Here is a 7,734-nt window from a genome sequence, read left to right as displayed (position 1 = left end):
AGAGCGCAGAGGGGAGAGTCGAGGCTCGAAGCGCCCCTCCCCCGCTGCTCCCTCCCCCTATGTCAGAGGGGAGAGTTGAGGCTTGAAGCGCCCCTCCCCCGCTGACGTAAAGTGAGAGTGCAGAGGGGAGAGTCGAGGCTTGAAGCGCCCCTCCCCCGCTGCTCCCTCCCCCTATGTCAGAGGGGAGAGTTGAGGCTTGAAGCGCCCCTCCCCCGCTGACGTAAAGTGAGAGTGCAGAGGGGAGAGTCGAGGCTTGAAGCGCCCCTCCCCCGCTGCTCCCTCCCCCTATGTCAGAGGGGAGAGTTGAGGCTTGAAGCGCCCCTCCCCCGCTGACGTAAAGTGAGAGCGCAGAGGGGAGAGTTGAGGCTTGAAGCGCCCCTCCCCCTCTGACGTAAAGTGAGAGCGCAGAGGGGAGAGTCGAGGCTTGAAGCGCCCCTCCCCCGCTGCTCCCTCCCCCTATGTCAGAGGGGAGAGTCGAGGCTTGAAGCGCCCCTCCCCCGCTGACGTAAAGTGAGAGCGCAGAGGGGAGAGTCGAGGCTTGAAGCGCCCCTCCCCCGCTGACATAAAGTGAGAGTGCAGAGGGGAGAGTCGAGGCTCGAAGCGCCCCTCCCCCGCTGCTCTCTCCCCCTGTGTCAGAGGGGAGAGCAGAGCAGGTTTTTAGAGTTTTTCATGTGAAAAAGTGTCCTAAACCCCAGATGTTGTCCAACAGTGGAATGTACCATCATCATTTTGTAGGGATTTGTGTCAGGAATTCAGTGGTGTGTTTTTTGAAGGTGTGGGAGTTTTAGTTTGGATGTGACCAGCCTGTTTTTGACAGTCTGGACCAGGAGGGGAGACAGCCTGGACCAGGAGGGGAAACAGTCTGGACCAGGAGGGGAGACAGTCTGGACCAGGAGAGGAGACAGTCTGGACCAGGAGGGGAGACAGTCTGGACCAGGAGGGGAGACAGCCTCCCCGTGCACTTCCATTGGAGCTGACAGTTCCCAGACAGCAACACTGCAGCAGATCTGCTCCAGACCGTGGATGAGATTTGGTACAGACCGTTTGCCAGATCTGCACCGGGGTCTTTATTCACAACGGCCCAATACCGGCAACAATATAGATTACTGATCTGGAACGGACTTGGGCCGGTTGTGGCCCAGTACAGTTAAAAACTCAATGACATTTGGTTCAGATCTGGCACAGAGCCATGATTCACATCTTACATCTGGGCCAAATGTGTACTCAGACAGCACAAAGAAATGCACAAATTGTCTTCAAGAATATTTATTCTTCAGTTCACATTGAAATCATTCACTGGTCTCTTTGTCAGCACAACATTCTTTTGGGCTTTTCAAAATAAAATCATTCAAACTTTGTTGTAAACTGTAGTCTTCAAAAATATTTAGGCTTATTCTTCTATTAACATTTGAAACACACTCTGCTCTCCTTGTCAGCACAACTGAGCTTTGATTTTGTTTTTCAAAATAAAATAATTTTAATTTTCTATTACAAAGTGCAGTTTTCAAAAAACTTTAGGCATCTTGTTTGGTTCACATTTAAAACACACACTGCTCTCTTTGTCAGCACAACTTTTTATTTTGGCTTTTCAAAACAAAATTATTCCAATTTTGTTTCAAAATACAATCTTCAAAAAATATATATATTTCTGGGACACATCATCATTGTCATAACAACCTTTGGCCTACAGTCAAAAAGATGTCCTGATCCATTCACGTGATCAGAAATCGGGGCCAACCATGTGATTTTTTGAATGATCAGAATCAGGTGAACTTGATCTGATGGGGGACCAGACGTCCTCTTTTACCTGGACATGTCTGTTGGAATCTCAAACTTTCAGCACCGTGCGCAGTCAGGAGCGGCACCTGAGGTCACAGACAGACAGAGCACCACAGCGGCCCAATCACAGCCCTCCAGTACGCGTGATGATCTTTGGAGAGGGGGCTGGGGGGGGGAGGGTTACTGTTGAGACTCGGCAGGTACCCCTTCTCTGTCTGGAGCAGGGGAGCCGCCGCAGGGGAGCCGCCGCACGGAGCGCTGTCAAGAGCGTACGGGCCATGAGAGCAGCCACACAGAGCGAGGGGTCTCAGTTCAAGCATATTTTGATGACATTATTTGATATCATGACTCTCAGTTACTTTAGCAGGACCATCGTGACATGAAATCTTCCTCATCATCCCATATCGACCCTCAACCCCTCACACAGAACCAGGAGCCCTCAACTGAAGGAACCTTTAAAACTGAGAAGTTGGACAGGAAGCAGTATTTTGGTGGAACGAACCTTTAAAACTATAAATTAGAAAGTATTTTGGTGGAATGAACCTTTAAAACTATAAATTAGAAAGAATTTTGGTGTAACGAACCTTTAAAACTATGAATTAGAAAATATTTTGGTGGAACGAACCTTTAAAACTATAAATTAGAAAGTATTTTGGTGGAATGAACCTTTAAAACTATAAATTAGAAAGAATTTTGGTGTAACGAACCTTTAAAACTATGAATTAGAAAATATTTTGGTGGAACGAACCTTTAAAACTATAAATTAGAAAGTATTTTGGTGGAACGAACCTTTAAAACTATAAATTAGAAAGTATTTTGGTGGAACGAACCTTTAAAACTATAAATTAGAAGGTATTTTGGTGGAACGAACCTTTAAAACTATAAATTAGAAAGAATTTTGGTGGAACGAACCTTTAAAACTATAAATTAGAAAGAATTTTGGTGGAACGAACCTTTAAAACTATAAATTAGAAAGTATTTGGTGGAATGAACCTTTAAAACTATAAATTAGAAAGTATTTGGTGGAATGAACCTTTAAAACTATAAATAAGAAAGTATTTTGGTGGAACAAACCTTTAAAACTATAAATTAGAAAGTATTTTGGTGGAATGAACCTTTAAAACTATAGATTAGAAAGTATTTTGGTGGAATGAACCTTTAAAACTATAAATTAGAAAGTATTTGGTGGAATGAACCTTTAAAACTGTAAATTAGAAAGTATTTTGGTGGAATGAACCTTTAAAACTATAAATTAGAAAGTATTTTGGTGGAATTGGAATAAACCTTTTATACAGTAGTTAGAAATTAAAGGACAGGAAGTAGTATTTTGGTGGAATAAACCTTTAATACTACGAGGCAGTGAGCAGCCCACCCAGAAATCGTTTTGGTCGTTTCTGGCCACCCAGGTCTCTCTGTAACCAGAAACTTTTGCAACTGCTCGAGCTTGTAAATAGTGGTGTGCCTAGTAAATTCGATTGCGTCTTGGGTCTGTGTACGGCTCAGTCTTCCTTCGGTGAGCCGTGGAGGGAGGTGGTTGTGCTTACGGTACACGCCCCAAGGGTCTAAGTGAACGTAGATTCTCTGGGTGTACGGGTTACAGTGGGTGATAAGGAGTCCCGGTGTCTCCTGTAGGACGATGACGGAGGGAAGTACAGTTTGGATTACCTCGTCGTTTCTGATAACTTGGACGTAGAGGAGGATGCCGGAGATCCAGCGGAGGTTCCTGGGGTCAGACCAGAGTCCACGAACCATTGCAGATAATCAGTATAGAAATGAAAATTTATCTGCTATGTTGAATCACAAAAAAATCTTATGAAGTCAACTTTTGCTTCCATCAGTTCACTTTCAATTCCACCCCTTTGTATCAGAAAAAAACCTCATTATATTTAATAATCAGGCTATTTTTTGTTCTTTTCATTTAGCAGAGGATGGTTTTGATCCATAAACCTCTGGGTTATGGGCCCAGCACGCTTCCTCTGCTCTACCATTTGTTGAACAGGCCTTGATTTAGGAGAGCAGGATTGTGACAAGAACAGGATTTTGAGTTTCAAATGTTTCCCAGTTTGGCTCTGCAGCAGGAGGTCTTGTAGAAACAGAGACTGACCTGACACCAGCTCCCTCTGGAACAATGGTTCATTCATTCATCGGTGCCAGGAGGCCTAAAAACACACAAACACCAATTCAATCCAGGACCTTGGATCCTAAACTGAAACTCCATCACACGGTGGCTCTGCTGGGGCTCCCACAGGTGAGTGAGGCTGAGCTCCAGTCTGCTCTGAGGAGGCAGCAGACATCTGCACCACTCAGAGGTTTGGTTGGTGGCTTTGACAAAATCCCAATAAACTAAAATCCTGTTGAAGCAGGAAGTTCTAGTTGAACTCTCATCCACGTCACATGACCAAGAAAACCTCCTCTTTCATTCAGACCAGAACAGACAAACATAGAAACATTGTTTCAGCTTCTGATCAAACAATAACAAGTTCTTGATTGTTTGCCATGTTCTATTAATCAGACTGATGATCTCTGGATGTTCTAGGAGGGGGGTCTGTTTCTGATGAAGCCTGTTTGGTCTGGGGGGGTTAAGATGGTGGGGGCTGTTTCAGTTCTAGTGCTGAAGGCTTTCACCATGACAGTCAGACTCTCCTCTGTCCTTCATGGTCCCTCAAATGTGCAGTGTGGACCTCACACACTGAAATTTAGCCTGAAAAGTCTTCATGAAAAGCAGTGACTCAGAGTCTCTGTGGCGCAATCGGTCAGCGCGCTCGGCTGTTAAGCGAGAGGCTGGTGGTTCGAGCCCACCCAGGGACGATGACCAGGCTCTACTGGTGCTTAGGAGTCGCTGTGTTAATGATCTGAATGTGGACGGACAGATTGACCCTCCACAGCAGACTCATGTCACAGATCTCTGGATGAGACGCTTCAGTGTTAAATTTAGTCGTCGTGTGTCATGCAGTGTTGAGGAGGCCTGCTGGCTGTGGGTAAAGTGGGGGCTCAGAGTTTGTGGAGTCAGCTCTGGAATGAAGGGGGTCACTGTTTGGTTCTCAGATGCTCCAGCTCAGGTTAGCGAGGTGGTGGAGAAACCAGTGAGAGCTCTGCCAGCTGGAGCCTCTTGGGTCCCGGGAGGCTTCACTCCTGGAGGTGGAAATGTTGAGGAGTTTTAAAATCTGCTCCTCTTTCACGCTGACTTGTTTTCTTGGGTTCCCTCTTTCATTCATGTGTGATTTTAGTCTCAGCTCTCTAAACCTGAATGGAGCCAGAACCCATTTTAAAAGAGCTGCTCTTTTAAACTCCTGGAGATCAAGAGGATCCTGCCATGTTTGTCCAGGAGACCCACAGCACAACAGTCAGTGAATGGGGATGCAGGCAGGCTTTTAATGGGGGTCATTTGAAGTCCCAAGTCCAGTTGGAGCAGAGGGTGGAGTTTGATTCTCCAGGAGGTTTTTGTTGTTGTTTTTTTACCAGTTTCTTTTGGTTTGGAGGAAATCATTCCAGGTGTTTGAAAGACGGTGAGAGCAGCTTTGGAAAATGTTCAACTGGTGTTTTTAAATGTCTTTGCACCAACAAATGGTGGACAGGACAGCTTTTGAGACATTTTAATGCCACCGTTCAACAGTGAATCTGCTGGTTTCCTGTTTTTAGGAGCTGATGGGAGCTGCACAGAGAAGCTCTTTGAGACAGGAACCATTCAGAGCTCCACCCTGCTTCTTCCAGCAGGATCCACAGATCCACCAACACACCAGCTGTTTGATGTGTGGAGGCTTTTGACCAGGATTCCTAGACAGCACAGCTGGACTCACTCAACAGCTAACTTGTTAGCACCGACTAGACAGGAGCGCTTCTATGGTTTTACTCAGTGGTTCAATATTTTTAAAAGATGTCCCATTCAGCCTGTGGGTTTGAGTGATCACTCTTCAGTCTCCTGTTCTGTTTTATTAAAATATTCATTGAAAAGCTCCTGAGAGAGGGGGGGGGGGGCAGAGAGGGGGGGGGGAGAGGGGGGGAGACAGAGAGAGAGAGGGAGAGAGGGGGGAGACAGAGAGAGAGAGGGAGAGGGGGGGAGACAGAGAGAGAGGGGGGAGACAGAGAGAGAGAGGGAGGAGACAGAGAGAGACAGAGAGGATCAAACTGATCTCAAACTTGACTTCAAAATTCTCTGATTATAATCATTTGTACTCCTTGATAGATTCATCACTACAGTGTCATAGAGGGTCCATTACTATTGCAGTATATTAAAGAATATAAGAACGAGGTTACCATTCATGGAAATATAATATTTAATGTATTGCAGTATATTTTCAAAGATATAACACTTTAATTTTTTTAATAAGAGAGACTTTAATGTGAGAATTTAATGTCTGTGTTTGATCTCTGAACTCTGACTCTGATGTCATTGGTGCTGACTGAACTCTACCCCCTGACAGACTGAAGGCTCCTATTGGTGATGTCATCATAAATATATGAAGGTCTTGTTTCAATGGTAGAACATTAAAGCTCATCTTAGTAAAACAATCAAGTTACCTGAACTAAATTCTTTAAAAAAAAGACTGTCACTGACTTAAATGAATCAAATCTACTTCAAAGTTCCTTCTGTGGTCATAAGTCGGCCATTTTAAGTGTACTTGTAGTTCCAGAACATTCCAAGAGGAGATGATATGAATCATTTTGTTAGATGAACTCTGTTCCTCTGCTTTGATGTTGGTGGACTGAGGGGAGTTTGCCTGAACCTGCTTGGACCTGCTGGCTCCTGCTCAGTCCCTCACTCAGCCTCAGCAGCACCGCTCCACTGAGGACTGATTCAGGTTCCTAGCAACCAAATAGGAGGAGAGCTGAACCTTCTTGCTGGGAGGCCACAGTGCTGACCACTGCACCATTGTGTCCCCTGAAAATGCCACCATGTTGTTGGGATTTTCTGTAACAGCAAGCACACATGAACACAGCAGCTTCTTCACAGGGCTGGTGGTGCAATGGATAACGAGTCTGACTATGGATCAGAAGATTCTAGGTTCAACTCCTGGCCAGCTCGCTTTGAACTTTATACTGAGAAGATGAAGTGAGAACCACTGATCAGAGTCACTGAAGTCCTCCCAGGTTTCCTCCTTGTCTGCTGGAAACATGAACACATGAATGATCCTGCTACCTCTCATGTTAAGCTGCACTTGACAGTGACAGCAGGAGAACAAAAATCCCAGTGTGTCATCAACATTTCCTGTCAATCAATGATAGAAGCTGTTGAATTTCTGGATCAGAACAAGGAGAAAGGAGCCCCAATGAAAGAGTGATGGTTCTTGATTCTGATTTTGTTCTTCACTCCTACACCAGAGAGTGAAAGTGTGGGCTGGCTGGGACCAACTGCCTGCTTCAGAGTGGGAGGAGCCTCAGGACTTTCCAGTGAGAGCTGCAAACTTCCACCAGCGCCCAGTGCCAGCAGGTCTACATGATGGAGCTGAGAAGAACACAACAACACCAGAGCACTGGAGAGGAGCACAACACTTCTTTGCTTCCTGGCCACTCTCATGTCTGTCTGTCCATCTGGAGCTGGGGGGAGGAGCTTCACATGTTTGTTTGTTTTTTTAAAAAGGGATTGACATGACTTCCTCTTTATGTTAGAATATGAACTACTAAAAATGTTCATCCACAGTTTTAAGTTAGAATTAATTCAAAGTAGAAAACTCTCCCCTCTTCAATCCTGTCACTCAGTGTTGTAAACTGTTTCAAACAAATTCTACTGTTCAACAGTTCAAGTGTTTCTAATGAAGCTGAATGTTCTCTCTTCTACTTTCCTCAATTGTGTTTCTTTCATGTCCTCCTGAGATCAAAGACAGAATTCTAGCTACTGTCAAAGCCCTGATGACATCATCAGGAATTCTGACTTTGATCTGGAGACTCTTGCTTTAATCTGAATTTGATCTGACTAATGTTTTAGTTTAGGTTGCATGATACCGACCACCTCATTTC

This window comes from Aulostomus chinensis, chromosome 1 (assembly GCF_037954235.1).
Source record: "Aulostomus chinensis isolate RoL2024-O1b breed Wild chromosome 1, RoL_Achi_v1.0, whole genome shotgun sequence".
Classification (NCBI taxonomy): Eukaryota; Metazoa; Chordata; class Actinopteri; order Syngnathiformes; family Aulostomidae; genus Aulostomus; species Aulostomus chinensis.
This window is presented reverse-complemented; position numbering follows the sequence as displayed.